Source organism: Pyrus communis, chromosome 6, assembly GCF_041283825.1.
Source record: "Pyrus communis isolate YQ-2024b chromosome 6, ASM4128382v1, whole genome shotgun sequence".
Lineage (NCBI taxonomy): Eukaryota > Viridiplantae > Streptophyta > Magnoliopsida > Rosales > Rosaceae > Pyrus > Pyrus communis.
Genome location: NC_142570.1, coordinates 9,216,141 through 9,238,298, shown reverse-complemented (window position 1 = coordinate 9,238,298; position 22,158 = coordinate 9,216,141). Strand labels below are relative to the sequence as shown.

The 22,158-nt window shown below is 37.9% G+C and overlaps 2 pseudogenes across 1 annotated transcript; one reads left to right on the top strand and one right to left on the bottom strand.

Annotated features, from left to right (window-relative positions):
* Positions 1-1,317: 1,317 nt before the first annotated feature.
* On the top strand, positions 1,318-2,217 carry LOC148696247 (uncharacterized; annotated as a pseudogene).
* Positions 2,218-9,309: 7,092 nt separating this feature from the next.
* On the bottom strand, positions 9,310-12,882 carry LOC137710802 (6-phosphogluconate dehydrogenase, decarboxylating 3, chloroplastic pseudogene; annotated as a pseudogene). The gene has a single exon (XR_015963563.1). The product of XR_015963563.1 is annotated as a 6-phosphogluconate dehydrogenase, decarboxylating 3, chloroplastic pseudogene (transcript).
* Between the last annotated feature and the right edge of the window lie 9,276 nt (positions 12,883-22,158).

The following is a 22,158-nucleotide window of genomic DNA, read 5'->3' as shown; positions in this document are numbered from 1 at the left end:
TAGTATTTAAAAATTTTATTTGTGTCTCTTGCAACTTGTTAGATAAAAAAAATTATGAAGAGTGCACAATTAGATTTTTTAAGCCCTAATAACAATTCTTGAAGAAAAAAAAAAGAGATTGGATGAAAGAAAATTATGTTTCCGAATTATGGGAGAGATGGTAATAGAACAATTTACCTTATATGTTAGAATTTATCGATTGTTAAGTGAACTTTTGGAGTGACTCATCCAGATTAGATAGGTGTATTTGGATTTGGAAAACTCCTTTCAAATGCGTTGTGGCACATAGTATATTGTCAAATTCTTGAACAACAATACTTAAGCAATTTTTGTTCCATGATAAATAAAATTACCAGAAAATACAAGTTAAATCTAAAACTTGAACTTTTGCGGAGTGCTTGTGATACAAATTTCCTTGCTCACGTGTCGAAGTGTGTATAAATAAGCTAATTACAATAATTCGACTCATATTTCAAATTTATGACTTGCATTTGGGAATGGATACCAAACTACTCGCATTTATTTCTCTAAATCTAACACCATGTATGATTTCAGATTTAACTTTCAATCTCACTATATTTCTCTTCTCAATTAGATTTTCTTTTAAAATACGAGATACGACAAACGACTGAATCTATGTTCAATTACTATACTATCATAAATACGCAACGGACCACAGTTTTAAATTACTATAGTCGACATTACTTTCAAGAGTTTTGTAAATCTAATTTCTTTCTTTTTGTGTTCCACTTGACTGCTGGTTTGAGAGTCTTCTCCAAGACTTAATGCCTCTCTTCACTCCTTATCTTCCACCTTTTTCTTCCTCCTTTTCACATTTTATACATTTAAATTTTCATTCTTTTAGTCATTGGATTGAACAAATCAAAGAAGATCAAGGCCCAAAGTGAAAGAAGGTATGCACAAATCGTTTTCTTTCTAAAATGTTCAAATATACAAGGCATTTACTCCAACAACAACAAAAGTAAGGTACTTACTACATTGTCATTTGTTTTATCGTTTTCTCTTTTGTTAGGTGGCACGTTATTTGAACTTTGCTTTATAAAAAAAAATGTTATTTGTATCACATACACTCTGGAACAAAAGTCAAAGAGGGCTATGGGAAAGAAAGCTGTTCAAAAAGGCCCTTCCCTTCAGGGACCACTATGGCATGCTGACTCCCTTTGGCAAAAAATATATAACCATACACTCACAAAAGCACCTTTTTCCAAAAGCCAAATCCTAAGAATCCCATCAAGTAGTACAAGTTACTAGAACGAAGGCTAAAACATTCACTTCACTGTTAAGAGAATCCAAAAAATGAGCACAAACTCAATGTGCTTTTGCTTCTTCACATACGTGTGCTGCTCGAGCAACTCTACTACTGAGTCTTCGGTTGTGTTTAGTAGAGATTTGGCCTTCAAGGCGTTTGCAGACCAGCTTTCTGTACAGGGCTGTCCTCCCCGCTAACCTATCCGGCATGGAAGTCTCAATGGTGAGGCTTCTAAGCCGCCAGTTGTGGAATAGAGGAGCTACTAACTTCAGCTGCTTCAAAATTCCATCAAGAACCATGCCAATGCCTCATGTGAAAGACTGGCTTTTGTGCATCAAAATTTGGGCAATTGGTCATCCCACTACTACTCCCTTCCAGGTTACTCACTAGTCTCTTCTGTTGTTGGTTTTACAGTTTATGATGCATCGAATACGAGTTCGAAAAGCACCGCAAAGCTCAGTCTCAACACTATGGGGAAACCTATATTGGTTCAGTTTCCGAATCTCACGTTGGACAGAAGCACAAGCGTCGCGGAAAAATGTGCATCATTTTCTGCCAATGGGACGGTTTCCCTCAGTGAAATGAGATTACCTGGTGCGTGTCTTACCACAGAGCAACGTCATTTTTCAATCACTGTTCCATCGAAGAGAAAAGGAGGCCTAAAGCATTTGTGGGTTATAGGATTTGTGCTTGGATTTCCTCCGATAGTTTTGGCAGGTTATGTTGGGTTTGTGTCGTCAAAGCATCTAAAGACAAAGAAGATCCAAACAATGGAGAAACAAGCTGAGGAGGATTTGATTCTCGAAAACAGGTGCGTTTACGGTAGTAAAATGTCTTGTGCTGCATTTACAAGAACAATGCCAGCCCTTGAGAATGGTTATCCTGTTGGAAATTCAAATCAAAATAGGTTGCTATTGTTGAAAATCAATGTCAAAGTTAGGCATTGAAAGTTAGGCAATGTTAGGTATGGTTGAATAAAAATTATTAGGTGCAATTGATGTGTTTTGTGTGGTAATAAATAATCTTAGTTTAATCATTTGGTTTGCTATACATACCCAAGTTCTCAAGCATTGTATATCATCCCATCCAAATCCTACTTCCAATTGTGAAGAAGCTTGTAAGCTTTCTTATTCCAATAGTTTGTAAACCTTTTTCATATATCAAAGTCCAAGTGTTTTGCCAAAGCTTGTTGCTTCCCTCATTTCTCTATTTCTTTCTTTGTCCAATTTTATTTGAGAGTGCAAAGTGAAAGAGGTGTGATAGAGTTTGTAAACTTATCACCCACATATTTTGGTATTGAGTTAGTAAACTGTCAAATACCAACAATTGGTATCAGAGCCAGAATACCATTCTGGCAGGTGCAGCAGTTATGGCGTCCAACTTAGTGCAACTCCAAGTTCCCACATTGAAGAAAGAAAATTATGAAAGATGGTGCATCCAATTCAAAGCATTGTTTGGATCACAGGAGCTATGGGAAGTTGTCAGTAGTGGGTATGTTGTACCCACTGCCGAGCAAGAAGCCGTATATACTGCGGATCAAAGGAACACTCTCAAGGACTTACGAAAGAAGGACCAAAAGGCGCTGTATCTTCTATACCAGGGTTTGGAAGATTCAACGTTCGAGAAGGTTGCAGAAGCAACAACAAGCAAGCAAGTATGGGATACACTCAGTACAATCTACAAAGGAGTAGATCGAGTCATGAAAGTGAGGTTACAATCACTTCGAGCAGATTTTGAAACTGCTCATATGAATGAAGGGGAGAGCATCTCCGACTATCACTCAAGGCTCATTGTGATAGTAAATCAGATGAGGAGAAATGGCGAGAGACTCGATGAAGTACGAGTTGTGGAGAAGATACTCCGGTCACTCACATCTAAGTTTGAGCATGTGGTGACTGCCATTGAGGAATCCAAGGATTTGGAGGTGATGAGCGCAGAAGAGCTACTAGGATCCCTCCTAGTTCACGAGCAACGCATTCAAAAGAATGCAAGCCCCACAACGCTAGAGCAAGCTTTGGAGTCAAAGTTGAATATTGACAAACCAAATAAAGGTCGTGGGCCGTGGAACTCACGTCGTGGGAGCTCATCCAACCGTAGCCGAGGACGAGCCCGAGGAAGAGGTCGAGGCTATGCACAAAATCAAGGTCAGTCTCAGGAGTGGAGATCTACTCGAGGAAAGGCGCATATCCAGTGTCACAACTGTAGGCAATATGGACATTATGCCAATGAATGTTCACATAAAAATGGTGAGCATGTCAACATGGCAGAATCAAGTGGAAATACTGATGAAGAACTTACAGTCTTACTAGCACACCATGATTCCAGTAGCCAACAAGATGTTTGGTATTTGGACTCTGGTGCAAGCAATCACATGTGTGGAAAGAAGGAGTTTTTTGCCGAACTCAAAAAAGGGGCCTATGGATCTGTAAGTCTTGGTGACTCCTCAAAGTTGCCAGTTGAAGGCAAAGGGAAGATCAAGATCATCCAGAAGGATGGAAGAGAAGAATACATCTCCGATACCTACTACATACCAGGTATGAAGAGCAACATTCTGAGCATTGGTCAACTGCTCCAGAAAGGGTACATTATACATATGGAGAACATGCTTCTCACTCTCAGGAATGCAAGGAGAAAGCTTATTGCACGTGTTCGAATGTCAAAGAACCGGATGTTTCCGTTGAATTTGAGCACAAAGATTGGAAGCTGCAACATCGGTGTAATGGAAGATGAGTCATGGAAATGGCATCTTCGATTTGGCCATCTTAATTTCAATGGCCTAAAGTTGCTGTCAAGTGGAGGAATGGTTCGTGGTCTACCCCAGATTGAAGCCACACGCCAAGTATGTGAAGGTTGTGTGCTTGGCAAGCAAGCACGACTATCGTTCCCTGTTGGTGATACATGGAGAGCAAAGGCACCACTGCAGTTGGTGCACACAGATATATGTGGTCCATTAGATCCCATGTCTTATGGAGGTAATAGGTATTTTATTACCTTCATTGATGATTTCAGTAGAAAGACTTGGGTCTATTTTCTCAAGGAGAAGTCAGCTGCCCTAAAAATTTTCAAGGAGTTCAAGGCACTCACAGAGGCAGAAAGTAACCACAAGCTTGTGGCTGTGAGATCAGATAGAGGTGGAGAGTACACCTCCATTGCTTTCCAAGCATACAGCAAGGAGCAAGGAATTAGGCATCAACTTACTGCTGCCTATACCCCACAGCAAAATGGGATAGCCGAAAGAAAGAATCGAACCATCCTTGATATGACAAGGTCCATGCTTAAGGAGAAGAATTTGCCAAAAGAGTTATGGGCAGAAGCTGTAGCTTGTTCGATTTATTTGTTGAATCGATGTCCAACAAAGAGTGTCAAGAGGATGACACCACAAGAGGCTTGGAGTGGATACAAGCCGAATGTTACACACCTAAGAATTTTTGGGTGTGTTGCATATGCTCAAGTTCCAGAAGCCAAGAGGAGGAAACTTGATGATAGAGGTGAGAAGTGTGTGTTTGTGGGCTATAGTGAAAAGTCCAAGGCATACAAGCTCTACAACCCACTAACTGGCAAACTAGTGGTTAGTAGAGATGTCATCTTCAGTGAGGAAGAGACATGGACGTGGAACAACAAAGAAGTCAGTAAAGAGAAGATCGTCTCCACTGATTTTGAAGAACCAGAAGTTGTACCACCGATTGAGCAACAGCCTGCTCAAACAATCACAACAACTCCAGTGCACAGAATTGCAAGGAGTGGTCCTACATCTAGTGAGGAAAGCAGCTCCTCAACTCCAGTGAGGTTAAGGAGTCTCACAGAGATTTATGGACAAGAAGAAGAAGAAGAAACCAACCTTTTCTGCTTGTATGCAGACCACGAGCCTTTCTCATTCAATGAAGCTGTGGAAGAAGATTGTTGGAAGAAAGCCATGGAAGAAGAGATCCATGCCATCGAGAAGAATGACACTTGGGAGCTGACAAAGCTCCCACCAAATCAGAAGGCTATTGGTGTCAAGTGGGTTTACAAGATCAAACGCACTGCAGATGGGAGTGTGGATCGATACAAATCAAGGCTTGTAGCAAAGGGCTACAAACAGAAGTATGGAGTGGACTATGATGAAGTCTATGCTCCAGTTGCGAGACTTGACACGGTAAGATTGCTAATCTCTCTTGCCGCACATCATAAATGGAAAATTTATCAACTAGATGTCAAGTCAGCCTTCCTTAATGGAGTACTTGAGGAAGAAGTGTACGTGGAACAACCGGAAGGCTTCCAAGTACAAGGAGAAGAAGATAAGGTGTATCGTTTGAAGAAGGCTTTGTACGGCCTCAAGCAAGCACCACGAGCTTGGAACTCAAGGATCGACAACTACCTTCACCAAAATGGATTTCAGAAATGTCCATACGAGCATTCAGTTTACATGAAGAATGGTGAAAAAGGGGAGTTCTTAATTATTTGTCTCTATGTAGATGATTTATTGTTTACAGGAAACAATAAGGCAATGTTCCATGAGTTCAAGCAATCCATGTTCAGTGAATTCGAGATGACTGACAATGGATTAATGTCATACTTTCTTGGCATAGAAGTGAAGCAAGAAAGTGATGGTATCTACATCTCTCAACAAAGGTACATGAGAGACATATTGAAGAAGTTCAATATGGACAAGTGCAACACTGTCAATACCCCAGTCGCAACTGGATTGAAGCTGTCCAAAGGAGGAGAGGGTGAGTTTGTAAACTCAACAGTGTACAAAAGCCTCGTTGGAAGCCTAAGGTACCTTACAATCACAAGACCTGATATAGTTTATGGTGTTGGACTCGTGAGTCGATACATGGAAACACCAAGGGAGTCTCATTGGCTGGCCGCCAAGAGAATTTTGAGGTACATAAGAGGTACTCTAAACTATGGTCTATTTTATAATTTTGGTGAAGATGCAAAATTATTTGGTTATTCAGATAGTGATTGGGGAGGTGACCAAGATGAAAGGAAAAGCACAACTGGCTATGTGTTTTTTCTAGGATCAACAGCTTTCTCATGGACTTCAAAGAAGCAATCAATTGTTGCTTTGTCATCATGTGAAGCCGAGTATGTTGCTGTAGCCTCAACCGTGTGTGAGGCAATTTGGTTAAGAAATCTGTTGAAGTCAGTGTGTCATCCACAAGTGGAATCGACTGTGATTCATGTAGATAACGTGTCTGCAATCAAACTTGCAAAGAATCCTGTTCAACATGGAAGGAGCAAGCACATTGATACCAGGTTTCATTTTCTAAGGGACCATGTGAAGCAAAAGACAATTGAACTTGTCTACTGTCACACCAAGGAACAAGTGGCAGACATCTTCACAAAGCCATTGCCAATTGAAACATTCCGGCTACTGCGTGAAATGCTAGGAATGAAGGCGTTTTGATTTGAGGAGGTGTGTTGGAAATTCAAATCAAAATAGGTTGCTATTGTTGAAAATCAATGTCAAAGTTAGGCATTGAAAGTTAGGCAATGTTAGGTATGGTTGAATAAAAATTATTAGGTGCAATTAATGTGTTTTGTGTGGTAATAAATAATCTTAGTTTAATCATTTGGTTTGCTATACATACCCAAGTTCTCAAGCATTGTATATCATCCCATCCAAATCCTACTTCCAATTGTGAAGAAGCTTGTAAGCTTTCTTATTCCAATAGTTTGTAAACCTTTTTCATATATCAAAGTCCAAGTGTTTTGCCAAAGCTTGTTGCTTCCCTCATTTCTCTATTTCTTTCTTTGTCCAATTTTATTTGAGAGTGCAAAGTGAAAGAGGTGTGATAGAGTTTGTAAACTTATCACCCACATATTTTGGTATTGAGTTAGTAAACTGTCAAATACCAACATATCCATGTTGCGGTTCATCGGATTACTTCATCTGAAGGTAAAGCAGTAGGTACTTGTTTGAACGAAGGCAATAACTATTGCACTTTCATCCCCCTCCCTTTCTCCCCCTCGATCAGCCTTTCCAACTCGATATCTAACATCATCTGCCCTCTTCAACTCCCGCTTTCTCTCCATCTCCCCCTCCCTTTCCTTGAACGAATCATCTCCATATCATATAGAGCGGTCTCCATTTTCCTCTCTCCCTTTCCATCTCGTTCTCCCACTCCATCTCCTTTTCCCAATCTTTCCTTGCCCTGCCATTCTCCTCCAACCAAACGGAAGGGGAAGCCCGCTGGGGAAGAGAGACAAACCTGAGTATCACCATCATCCTCAACATCTCCATGATAATGACAGATTTCTGGAATAAGTTGAATCAAATTTGTCTTTAGAAAATGTTTACTGGAGGCCCAGCATTTGATTATATGACTTGCCGGTTTGCATCTGGTTTTGCAATCATCACATGTCGACTTTAGTGACTCAGAATGAACCATCCGGGGCGTTGAGGGTTGCAAAAGGTGCAATAGCATAGGATTATGAATTTATGAGGGGCCTCAAAAAAATTTATCCTCGTAGACCATCTCCAATGGTTGGCTAAAAGTCAAAATTTTTTAGCCCGAAAAATTTAGCTTTTAGCCCAAAAACAGTTTTTCTACTCCAACCATTCTACCCTAAAATTTTAGCCCGGGATTATTAAAGAATGAATTTAGGCTATTTTTTTTGTTAAATTAAAATTTTTTTTAAATAAATATGTAGACTATCGTAAATTAATTTTATGAACATTTTAATCTAAAAAAATTTAAATTCCGATAAATATTGGGTAGAGTCCACCCCGATTTCTGGGCTAAATTTCAGGGGGAATTTGGCATTGGTTTAGCATTTAGCATTTAGCTCCAAATTTCCCCTTGGGTTGGAGTGCGTTTGGAGGGAAATTTTGGGGAGGGGGTAATTTGGCTTTTAACCCACCATTGGAGTTGGTCTTATATATTACATGAGTATAAATTTTTATATAAAAAAAATTTAATTGAAAAGAAAATCAACATCATATGATTTTAACTATATTACAATTGATTGAGTGAAGCTTATACTTAATATATTAATTTTTTACTTTTCTTTAGCAATAAAATCCCAACTTGTGTACACCTACTTTCACAAACACAAGCATATTTCCGTATCTCTCTTTCAGTCGTACTCCATTTTTTATGAATGAACCCTGAATCATGATTACATTGCAATTGAACATTACTCCATCGTGCTTGAAGCAACCATAGTCCATTACCTATGGCGTATGGTTTCCAAGACGACCTTGAACTACCCCCATCAAGAAAATCTTGCTCCCATGTCTTGCGTACCACACCATCCTTCTACGTGCCCTCTCCATCTGTCTCATGGGGCAGTTGTGGAGCATTTGGGTTTACCCATTAAGCACGTCTTTATTTTTAGAAATTGTTATTGGCACTCCAAATTTTTCATTCTATATTCCAAATTTTCTATATTTAAAAAGAAAAATACACTTGTGAGGAGTGTAGAATGAGATTTTTGGAGTGCCAATAATATTTCCCTTATTTTTTGTCAAAATATTAATTAAGTCTTTTTTTTTTGTCAACATATAAATTCCAACACCTTTGATTTTACTTGTATATAAATTATTTACTAATTCATCTGTATCGAAACAAATATGATTACTAGGATATCCTTGTTCTAAAAGATTTGACGGCTGACTACAAGGACACTGTAACAAGAGGGGTCCAGCACTCCTTAAATTGAGGGTGAAAAAGGAGGAGTTGAAAAAGTATAAAACGAGAGTGTCGAAATCACTACAGCGCGGGTAAGTTTGAATTTTGAGGTGCCATTTTTTTTCCTAACGTAATCCTCGATTGGGTCAATACTTAACCATCCAATGACTAGAGAAGTAGTTAACTCTAATCTACCAGTTACGAGTTGAAGAAGCATGATTGCCATACACACAAGAAAGTGAAAGCTTCTTCTTATCTTACAAACAAACCTAAATGTTATCTCCATTTATCGAATCAAAACACGAAAACAGATTCAGATTCGCAAAACATTGGCATTCGAAAGAAACACAACAGAAATCCAACGAACAGAGCAAGTATTTCAAAATGCAGAGGTGACGAATGGAGGAAATCATAAGCTCATTGAACTCAGAAAAGGCATATGCGGTTCTTATTAGTAAGAGGTGAAGCAATGATCGCTATTCGCTATGCCTACGCAAAAAAGCCTCCAACACTCTTAAGAGACGTATACAATTCAAATTTGATATCGAAACAACCACCATCCAATCCAATCCAATCCAATCCAATCCAAATCAAGCTAGTAAACAACAAAACCTCAATGGAGTGCACCAACACCGGAACCACTCTTCTGAGCAAGCTTCGTCCACTCTGTGTGAAAGGCCCCGGGGCGATCCACCCTCTCATAGGTATGAGCCCCAAACAAGTCCCTCTGCGCCTGAACAAGGTTGGCTGGAAGCCTACCCCGCCGATAAGTGTCGAAATATGACAAGCTGGCACACATTCCGGGAGTGCTAATCCCCGCGGCCACTGCCAACCCGACAACCCTCCTCCACGCAGCCTGCCTCTGCACCATTTCTTTAGCAAAATCGGGATCAACAATCAAGTTGGGCAAGCTCTGATTCCTCTGATAAGCATTCTTGATCCGATCCAAGAACACCGCTCTGATAATGCACCCGCCTTTCCAAATCCGAGCCAATTCGCCCAAATTCAAATTCCAACCCTTCTCCACACTTTTGGCCCTCAACAAGTTCATCCCTTGAGCATAACTGCAAATCTTCGACGCATACAATGCCTGCCTCACATCATCAATCAACCTCTTCTTATCAATGCCGCTCGTCACGCTGCCAATCTCCTCCTTAAACCCTGCCTGCTTCAGAGCCTCCTCGGCCTGCTCTCTCTCCTCCTTCAACCCACTTAAGTACCTGCAGTCCAAGGAAGCAGCAATGGTGGGCGCAGCTACTGACAGCTCCGCCGCCTGCTGGACCGTCCATTTCCCGGTCCCCTTCATCCCCGTCTTGTCAAGCAGCTTGTCCACCAAAAAGCCATCAGCCAAATCATCCTTGACCCTAAAAATGTCGGCTGTAATCTCAACCAGGAAGCTCTCCAGCTCTCCCCTGTTCCACTCCGAGAAAATCTCGCCCAATTCCTCGTTCGTCAGCCCTCCGACGTTCTTCAGCACGTCGTACGCCTCCGAAATCAGCTGCATGTCGCCGTATTCGATTCCGTTGTGGACCATCTTGACGAAATTACCAGAACCCCCTTCGCCGATGTAGGTTACGCAGGGGCCGTCGTCGACCTGGGCAGCGACCTTGTGGAGGATGTCCTGGACGTTGGTGTAGGCCTGGTGGGACCCTCCGGGCATCAAGCTGGGCCCGTGGCGGGCTCCATCCTCGCCGCCTGAGACCCCCATCCCGAGGTACAGAAGCCCCCTTCCGTTGGCCTCGGCGATGCGGCGCTCGGTGTTCTCATACCACTCGTTTCCACCGTCGATGATTGCATCGCCAGGCTCCATGTGGGCGGAGAGGGCGGCGATGGTCTGATCAACGGGAGCTCCAGCTTTGACGAGGATAATAACAGATCTAGGCCGTTCGATGGAGAGCACAAAATCGCGAGGGTTGTACTGGCCAAACAGTGGGAGGTTCCCCTCGTTGTGGGCCCGTTCAACGGTCTCGTCGACCTTGGAGGTGGTGCGGTTATAAACGGAGATCGGAAACCCTTTCTCGGCGATATTGAGGGCGAGGTTTTGGCCCATGACGGCGAGGCCTGCCAGGCCTATGCGGGACAGAGCTGGTGAAGATTCCATGGATGCTGCTGTTCTGTAGAGAGAAAGTAGAGAGAGAGCGCCGGGGGGGTGGGGGGGTGGAGGAGGGGGAAATGGAGGGTCAGTGAATGGGGAGACTGATATATAAGAAATAATAAGGGGATAATTGGGTTGGGGGTATTTTTGGTGACGGACTCGTCGAGGGAGTGAAGGGGCACCAGCGAGAGGGGGTTGCACCAACACGTCGATGATTGCGAGGTCGGTGCACGAGAATCAACGTGGGGGTTTGCTCTAGAAACACAAGCCGTCTACCTGTTTTTGCTATACGGCTATCAGTGCCCAAATCTTCCAACCTTTTCACAATTACAGTTCATTGTGCTCTCAACTTTTTCTATCATCCAATCCACAACAAATCAAATTAAACCTGGAAAACTTGAAAACTAATGACAATGAGATTCTGTCGTGTATTAAAGAGATAAATTTGATTTTTCTAGTGTTGGTCCTTTCTGCAATAATCTTTATTTATTTTTCAATCTTTTATAAAATTTTAATTTCTAAATATTTATGTTTTTGACAAACTTGGTGCAATCTAATTGGTTTATTTTAGGGGGTTTTAATGAAACTCTCTTGATATTGTTCACTTTTAACGTTAAAGACATTTTTATCTTAAAAAGACACTCATAGTCTTGATTACTTACACTTTTATTTTGTATTTTTGATTAAAACTAAAAATTTTGAATTTCGTTAGTTTTTCTTTTATTTTATTGGTCTCACAAGCGTGTTATACCAGCACAACAACAATTTTACTGGTAATGACGAATTTGATATGTAAAGCAAAATATGGAGGACGAAGTCGATTTATTTAAAACAGAGCAAACATAGGGGACAAGATTGAAAGGCAAAGCAAAACGTACACTTCACAGACTGAGGAATTCTTCCACAAGATACTTTGTGACAATTTTACATAACTTTTTTGTGCTAATCGGAACTATTTGTAGTATAAATCACTCTATAAAATCATCTTTACAATTTTTTTTTTATTTTTAAAAATAAGATCGTTTAATCAATTGACTGTAGCAATTAGATACATGGTTTGCAATTTTTTTACCAGAATTGTCCATCTGTTTTTATACAGATTGATGACTAAACGTTCTCATATATTTATTGATTTTTTTCCAAAAATGATATTTACTAGTGATTTATAATATGTATGATTTTGATTACGAGCATGAAATGAAATTCCTTAAATCGTCACGAAATAGCTTGATGGACACTTCTCGTCAATCTTAAGTAGCCAAGTTAATGCTTTTAAAATATAAATGGGTAAAATTATGCGTGTACAAGTACAATACCTAAATGACCCCATTTGTGATAAAATCTCCTCCTCTTTTTTGTTGGAGGGAATGGTAAAAAGGCAGGATGATTTGAAATCTAACTCTAACTGCGAGGGTAGTTACTCATAGCAGTATTATCACTCTTAACGTTTAAGTGTTCAACTAATAAGTTACATAAATCACAACCAAGATCAAAACACATAATATTAATCCTTATAAAAGTGAAACATAATGACCTGAAGAATTTTCATTGGAAACAGCCATGGGTGTTCACTGTTAATCTGAACGCAGCAACTCTTCTTCTCTCTGTCAGGATACTTTTGCTCTAACCAAGAATAGGACTCAATTCCAACAAGAGCGCGCACTTGTGAGAGAAGAGAATGCCATATATATACACACATATCCTTCTCATATTAGCATGTGGATTCCCTATTAAAATCCTTATGGAAAACAACTTATGTTTTCCTAATTCATACTAGTTTACTACTGCAATAAAATCCTTTATTGACAAGAACTGATATTCATCTTCCTATAAGACTTTCTTATCCTTATTGGACTTGAATAGCTGATGCTCGATCATCTTATCTCATGTTTACACTCTTACATTCTCCCACTTGAACATGAGACAAAAATCAAACATAGCTTTCACCAATCATAAGAAGTGATCACATAGCCTTATCCAAGATTCCACCATCATAACCAATGTCTCATTACATCTCAAAATATAGGAACCAAGATTCACAGACTACAACCAAAATGCAGTATTGAATCGAAGCTCACATGTACTCAATCTGTAAATATAGCTTATGATTCAAAACAACATAAACAGTCCAGATTATGCTCCCACTTTTCAAAAGATCACAGTACATAACAATCTTCATCGAAAAGCAACATTTTAATGACTGAATAAAATTCATTAACTATAAACTTTAAAATAGACAAATTGTCTTTCAAAGTATCAAATGAATCTAAACTTCTAACATAGTCTATCACCAATACTACAATACTTTCAAAACTTAAAGTATTCAGTCTCAGGACAAAGACACTTATTAAAATACAAAATAAACTAGCAAACTAGCTATATCATAACCTTAGTTTGTCAGAGTTGCACTCATTATACTAAATTATTCACAGCTGCAACACCGAGGCCTCAAAACATGCTTGATCATTCCCACTGATCAAAACTTTCTAGCACTCCCATCAAAGAAACATGCTTTCTAAATTCTCCAATAGGCAATGCCTTAGTTAACGGATTAGCAAGCATCATTGTAGTGCTTATGTGCTATACTTCGATAGTTCCTTTCTTGACTTGTTCTCTGACCTTAAGAAATTTGACATCCATCAAGCATGAAGCTGAAGTACGCCTATTATTCTTGGCAAAGAATACAGTCGAATTGTTATCACAGAACATCTTAACAAGCTTCTGAATCGAATTCACAACCTTTAAATCTGTTAAGAAATTCTTCAACCATGCTACCTGTTTCATGCCTTCAAAACAAGCTACAAACTCAGCCTCCATAGTAGATGTAGCTATAACAGTTTGTTTTGCACTTTCCCATGAAACTGCCCCTCCATTAAGCATGAAGATATAACCCCCAGTTGATTTCCTATCATCCACATCTCTAGCCAAATCCGAGTCTGTATATCCCATAAGTTCCAAAGAATTGGTTCTACCATACACCAACATATGACTCTTGGTTCTCTGCAAGTATCGCAGAACTTTCTTGGCTGCCACCCAATGTGCTTCACCTGGATTTGCTTGAAATCTACCTAGCAAGCCAACGATAAAGGCAATATCAGGCCTTGTACATATAGTTGCATACATGAGACTTCCAACTAAAGAAGCATAAAGTTTAGCTTGCATCTTCTTTACTTCCAAATCAGTTTTTGGACACTGACTCTTCGAGAACTTATCACTTTTATTAATTGGAACTTGACCATTATTGCAACTTTCCATATGAAATCTCACCAATATTCTGTCAATATATCCCTTTTGAGATAAGCCAAGAAGCCTCATTTGCCTATCTCGAACAATCTCTATTCCCAATACATAATGTGCTTCACCAAGGTCCTTCATCTCAAAGTTGTCACTGAGCATTCCTTTAGTACTTTGAAGCAATTGGGGACATGAGCTTGCAAGAAGGATATCATCAACATAAAGTACCAAGAAAATGAATTTGGATCTGAGAACTTAATATATATGCAATCATCCAACTTATTTTCTACAAAACCTTATGCAAAGACAATTTGATCAAATTTCAAGTACCATTGCTTTGATGCTTGTTTTAAGCCGTATATTGACTTATTGAGCTTGCATACCATACTATCATTCCCCCTTTTAACAAATCCAACAGGTTGTTTCATATAAATGTCTTCTTGTAGATCTCTATTAAGAAAAACTGTTTTTACATCCATTTGATGTAACTCAAGATCAAAATAGGCAGCCAAAGACATTATAACTCACATAGAATCTTTAGAGGAAACTGGAAAGAAAGTGTCATTATAGTCGATTCCTTCCCTCTGAGTAAACCCCTTAGCAACCAACTGTGCTTTATATCTCTCAATTCTTCCATTAGCATCCCTTTTAGTTCTATATACCCACTTGCAACCTATTGGCCGAATTTCAAAGTTTGATTCCACCAGTGTCCAAACTATATACCCACTTGCAACCTATTGGCCGAATTTCAGAGGCATCATGAATATAATGTTAGGGTCGTGTATTCCTGAGGTTGTCACCATGGAAAGGCGTGGTGAGTTCGAGAAGCGAGGAAAGCTTAGTCCCCAATACATTGGTCCCTACTATATCACTAAAAGAGTGGGAAACGGAGTTTATCGTTTGGACTTGCCTACGGAGTTATCGCGTGTTCACAATGTGTTCCATGTTTCGATGCTTTGAGTGTATGTACCGGATGAATTACATGTCTTAGAATCGTCACAAGTGGAGCTACAAAAAGACCTGAATTATGAAGAGGAACCAGTTGTTATACTAGATCGGAGAGAGAAAACACTTCGGAACAAGATGATACCTTTCGTGAAGGTTCTTTGGCAAAATCACAAGATCAAAGAAGCTACTTGGGAAATTGAAGAAAGTATAAGAACTAAATATCCCTATCTCTTCTACTAGAGTGGTAGAAATTTCAAAGACGAAATTTTCTTAACAAGGGTAGACTATTACAACCCGTACCTTGAAATATTGTGTTTTATTCCCGAGACATGTGAAATGACTATTTTACACCTGAGTGGGTGTCTTAATTAATTTATCGAGCCGACTCGAAAGTTGAATCCTCATACTTTCTTAATTTTGATAATTTAATTTCTCGTACGTTAGTTTAACATCGAAATTGAAATTCAAATCGAGACCACGAGGGCCTAATTGTAATTGTCACAATTAGTGGAAGGCAATTTTGTAATTCACCTAAATGTGGTTTAAGTGGGATTACCCCACTCTCAGTCTCTCTTCTCCCTTATTTTTTATTCACTCTTTCTTTCTCAAACTCACTATCCCTCTCTAGCACCGAGAGAAGAACTCTTACTCTCCCACTTACCTTCACAAATCAAACCTTATTTCTACATATTCGAAGTCTGTGGGATGCAAGGGTCACAATGGTGTTCTTGCATGTGAGATCGGTGCAGTGTGGACCTCGGCACCATATTAGCCGAGAGCTTGAAGCTCTCAAACTCGAACCCAGGTGAGACCTATGCTCATTCCTTGAATTTTCGGGTTTTTAATATTACTTTGTTGCACCCTGTGATGCTAATGTTGTGTTGAAACTCAAGGGTTTCGACCTCTGCAATTTTTGTGCATACGAACCCCAGCTCCGACGACTAATTCTGGCCAAGTGTCGTCGAGTTTGAAGTCAACTAGTGTTGGTAATGTTTCCATTCGCTCTCTCTTGTTCCTGGGATGTTTGGATGAGGTTTTTGAGCTATATGTTTAAGCTAACCACTGCATGCACCCTCATCTCTATTTCCAGTTTCCGGCAAGAGAAGGAGGATGAACTCCGACGAATTCGAGCCACGGTTCACCCCCAATCCCGTTGCATGTGATCTGGGTAAGTTCGGTGTGGGGTTTTCTTGATGTTAAATTGATGATTGGTCTCTGATTTGATGCATGCAAACCCTCTGTCACTCTCTGCAGTTTTCGACGAGAATTTTCTGAGCAAAAATCGTTGAATCCGAGGTGGATTCGACTTCTCCTCCCCCCCAAATCTATTTTTGTTGAGTTCCTAACCCTTTGGGACAAATTTTGATCGTGTTTTGGGGTTAAATTTGTTGAATTTGGAACTAAAACTAGGCTTGGCCGTAATCTGGGTTTTCTGTAGATTCTGGCGACGGCATCGATGAGGGTCAACGGCAGTGGCCGTCAGTTTTGACGGCGGCAGCAGCTATTCTGTTGATTTTAACAGAACCTTCTAACGGCAGAGGTATATTTCATTATCTTCAACTTATTCTCACCGCACCGGCGGGTGGCTCTGGTGACGGCGAGTGTGACGTCTACTCGCCGAACCATGATAGCGAGTACGACGACATGTTCGTTAGCGAACGCAGCCCACGGAGGTGCGTGTTTCTCGATGTGTGACGGCACATGACACCACCATCGTGGCGAATGACGGACATGAGACCTAACCCTAGGGTTTTCGATTTTCTAAATGACATGGTGCCTTTCGTTTTTGCAAATCTAGTTTAGCTAGTTGACGCCAGTATATTTCCTACTTACTATACTTATGCTAGTGGATGCTAGCATGATTTATTAAGTTAAGGTATGATTTCTGAACATGGATTGAATGTTTTCTATTGTAGTGATTGATGAGATTTTACTATTATGGTAGTAGATATTATTATATAGTATTCGTTGTATATGTTCTCAAAATAGGGGTTATTATGTTGAATAATGATTTTATAATTGTGATAAAGCTGGTCCACTCACATTTTGTTTTATCAACCCCTTCAGGGCGTAACAAGGGTAAGGAGAACACTGGTGGTAACGAGTGGGCTTGGTAGTGCAGCTTTCATCCTCTAGATTTTGGGTGATGATTCATTTACTGCAATTTTATCTATGTTGTAATAATGGCATGATCGTACTTTTTATTCTGCATAGGATTGCACTCTGTTGTATTTACTGTTGTATCTATGTTGTATTTGATATTGAACTTCGTAGAAACTAGCAGCCCTGTCTTCAGGCTCTATAACCTGAAGGTCGAGACGTGTTCATTCCTCAATAGCAGTTGTAAGATTCAGAAGTCATTAGCACGCCCAACGCTGCATCAACACTCATTCACTCCCCCAACTGAGCTCGGCCGATAAGTTGGCATGCCTCGCATTCAACCGAATGACGTAGTTAACTTACTAGTTATTCGGTAGACCTGGCATTTGTGTCGTGTTTTTCGTGTTCATGTCATACTTGATATCTTAACGGGTCGTGTCATGTAATACCTGTTAAAATAAATGGGTAAAATGACTCGACCTGAAATAGACCCGATAATATTAACAAGTAATATTATCCGACCCGTTACCCGTTAAGGAAAATATATTTTAAATCAATAAATAATCAAATGAAAAACATAATACTAAATAAGTATATACATATCATATTGTCACATCCAAAACATAAAAACGTATTTTTCTTTTAAGTATATTTTCGCTTACCTCAACTGATTGCTCTAGCATTTTTCTTTGCAAGACTCATATTTGTATTGTATATACTTACGCTTCATTGTTCTCATCAAATATTTTTTTTTTCAGATTTTTTTTTTTTTTTTTTTTTTTGAAAACATGATCTATTAGATGATGCAGGAAGATGAACGATTTGGATCGTTCATATTATATTCAGAGTTTTACGATTAGTGAAAATATTGCTTGATGTTTATAAAGTTTCTACAAACTATATGACATCGACTCATATTTCAGTTAACTGTAAATATCGAAATGTGATATCAAAGATCTGAACTGTTCATCTTCTTACATCTGCCAAATGATCATGTTTTCAAAAAAGAAAATTTTAAAAATGAAACTTAGTAAGAAGAATAAAGCGTAAATGACAATCGACGGTTAAATATAAATTTAAGATTTATGGATTATAATGTTGGATTTCGAAGCTAACCCCTTCATGAAAGTTGTAAAGCTTGTCACTGTGAGTGATTGTACATTTTTTTTTTTTACATTTTTTACACTTCTACAATAGTAATTATTAATTTTATTAATTTTGCCCTCAAATAAAAAACATTATTCATGGGGGTTTGGAGGATTTTAAAAATCTAAACGATAATGTAAGTGTAGTCATTATCTATTGTGGAGGAATAATGATGAATCAGGAGTGTTTATATATTCTTTCACATTTTTCATACTTGTATGTATGTCTTCTTAGTTTTTGCCAATACAAATACTATACTAGTTTATTTTGATTTTGGACATCAACATGTTAAGTAAAATTTATCCTAGTAATGATAATAAGGAACTCTCATAATAAAAATAAATAATGACAAAAACTTTTTTTTTTAAACTTACATTGAATAATAATACAAAACTATATATTTAATATAGAATATATTGTATATATTAATATGGCTATTGTATTTTATAATAAATCTTTTAGTAATTAAACTTTAAAATTATCAAAATAATTTTTTCTTAATGGGTCGAAACGGGTTACCCACATGTTACCCGCGTGTATACCCATTAAGAACCCGCACCCAATAATAACCCCGATTAGTTATAGTGTTGACCCAAAATCCGTTATTTTCGTGTTGTGTCAAAAACTGCCAGGTCTATTATTCGGCCTACATGCCATGCAATGGCGTAGCCAGAAATTATTCGGTGGGTGGGCTAAGCTAAAATTATTATTACGAAATCAAGTTTTTAATCCTATGTTGCCTACATAAGGTTATATAATAGTAAAAACTTGAATGTAGTAATTTGAAGCAAGAATTTTATGCTATGTTTTCTAGGTTTCTAGTCTTCAAAGCTTTCAAGTGAATAAAATAATGAACCATTTGTGATATGAAAGTTTTAATTTATTACTATTAAATATAATATTGGTTAAAGTGATGAGTTTACTTAACATCTATTAGCTCTTATTATTCTTAAAAGCAAGCTTACTAATAAAAAATTTCATTTCTTATGCGAAATATGACAATTAAAAATCATAAACTAATCTAAAAATTAATATTTTTAAGCTTGAAGAACCAAACTCTCCCTATGCTATAGCCTAGGGGAGCCTTGTACTTGGCTCCGCCCTTGGCGCCATTAGGGATGGCAATTCTAACCGTTAAACCCGATAACCATGGATAACCGCCCGAATGAATTGGATTTGGATATGAAAATTCGGGTATGGTATGGATATGGAGAAAAACCGTGAACTTTATTTGGTTATGGTTTTGGATATGGTTATAGGAGTCCCTAATCTATATCCGTCCCCAAATCCAACCCGAATATTATATATATATATATATATATATTTGATATATAATATAATTTTATTCAATTTACCGAACCCTCCCTATATTAATTCATTATGCATGCATCAAACCCTATACTATCTTTATTATGCACCAAACATCATGCATGGGGCATACCAACAACATCATCCATTCAATACTATTATTGTTATACTCAACCAAATTAATTCATTGAATCATTTTATATATCAATTATCAAATGTTACAAGTTTATCAAATTCGTCTCTCTTCAAGAGTCTCACTGTCAAGAATTTGGTGCATGTTATCATGAACAACTTCAAATATATTGTTATGTTTTTGTAATTGGATGTTGCTATTTAATGACAGAATTAGTGTCTACTCAAATTTATAATGCGTCAATTGGATGAATATAATTTTTTTTTTTTGTTTTTTGACGAAGATGGATATAACCGATAACCGATTGAAAATCCGTTACCCGGTGGATATGGTTATGGATAATCCCCGATGGTTAATTTGCGGTTATGGATATGGTTAATTTTCATGGTTATGGGGATGAATATAGTATTTCCGTCCCCAAACCAAACCGTTACCATCCCTAGGCGCCATGTAGGCTAAGTAGTTTTTAGAGTCAACAAATGCAAGTATGATTGTCTTCCATTAAATCGTCATTTGCAACTAAAAATATGGGGTTTTGTTTTATATTACAAATAGTTATTTAAGTATTGCACACATATATTTTTTATTGGCACTTAGTATTGCTAGCCTATTGTAAGGCTAACCCCACTCTCTCCCCCTTAGTATAGATAATATCGTTTGTTCAAACATATATTTTTTATTTTTTATGTATCCAATTAAATAATTTCATCTTTTTCGTTTTGTCTTCACATCAATTTCGTTGTTGTCTTCAAGTTGGGTTTAGAAATTTTTTAAGTGTTTATGTAGTGAGATCTAATCTACAGGGCTATCATTTTCTTTAACCAGATCTTCCAACCTTTTCACAATTACAGTTCATTGTGCTCTCGACTTAAAATTCATGGCTTGCTGGGTTTTCCATCATCCTATCCACAACAAATCAAATTAAACCTGGGAAACTTGAAAACTAATGAGATTATGTCGTGTGTTAAAGAAACAAAATTGATTTTTATAGTGTTGGTCCTTTATGTAATAACTTTATTTATTTTTTGTTCTTTTATAAATTTTTAATTTCTGATTTTATATATATACAGACTTGGTGCAATCTAATTGGTTTATTTTATTGGTCTCACAAGTGTGTTGCACCAGCACAACGAAAAATTTGCCGGCAACGACGAAATCGATATGTAAAGCAAAATGTAGAGGACGAAATCGGTTGATTTAAAATAGAGCAAAACATAGAGGACAAAAATTGATATTAAAGCAAAATATAGGCTTCTTAATATTGAGGATGAGTTCTTCTACAAGATACTTTGTGACTAATTTAAAAAAAAAAAAAAATTCGCATTTATGATCAGAACTGTTCATATTATAAATTACTCTATAAAATATCATTTAAAAAATAAGATCGTTTAGTCAATTAACTGCAGCAAATAGATATATAAGTTGCAATTTTTTTTTACCAGAATTGTCCACCTGTTTTTATATAAATCAATGACTAAATGATCTCATATATTTATTGATTTTTCACAGAAATGATATTTACTAAGTTATTTGTACTATAAAAAATTTAGATTACGAGCATGAAATGAAATTCCTTAAATCGTCAAGAAGTAACTTAAGAGGCACTCCTCCTCAATCTTAAGGAACCAAGTTAGTTCCTTTAAAATATAAATGAGTAAAATTATGTGTTTACAAGTACAAAACGTGAATGACCCCATCTGTGATAAAATCTCCTCCTCTTTTTGGTTGCAGGGAATGGTAAAAAGGGAGGATAATTTGAATTCTTAACTGCGAGGGTAATTTCCCATGTACTCGTATGCGTTTTGTAATTAATTAATTAATTTTACTTTAACGTTGTTTGTATTGCGTTTAAGCTCAATTCACAAAGGACCGTTAATTTGAAAATGAGTTATATATTTCAAATGTTTCTAGTCATAGGATTGTTAATTGAGCATGATTATATATGTATTGTGTCTATGATGGCTTGTCTCATGTCATTGTGTAGTGACACTAAAACGAAAATACATATGTGCTCAAATAGGATTCAGTTCACTAAACGCGATCAAGCATGAGCTCTTATATGTGTATTCTAAATGCAAACTCATGTCAATAAGAGCTCAATCGTTGCCATGATGTAAAGTTAGACATGAAGCATCATAGTTGTGTTGTAGATAGATCATTGACTTTGAGATTTTGCATCAAAGCGAAGATGCTTATTTGGTGTATTGTCTAGGGCAGTGGTCATGGAAGCAAGTGAATGTACAACAAAGAAATCTCTAATCTTGTAATGGAGGAAGAATGCTCGTCGCAATGACTCAGCAGTCTT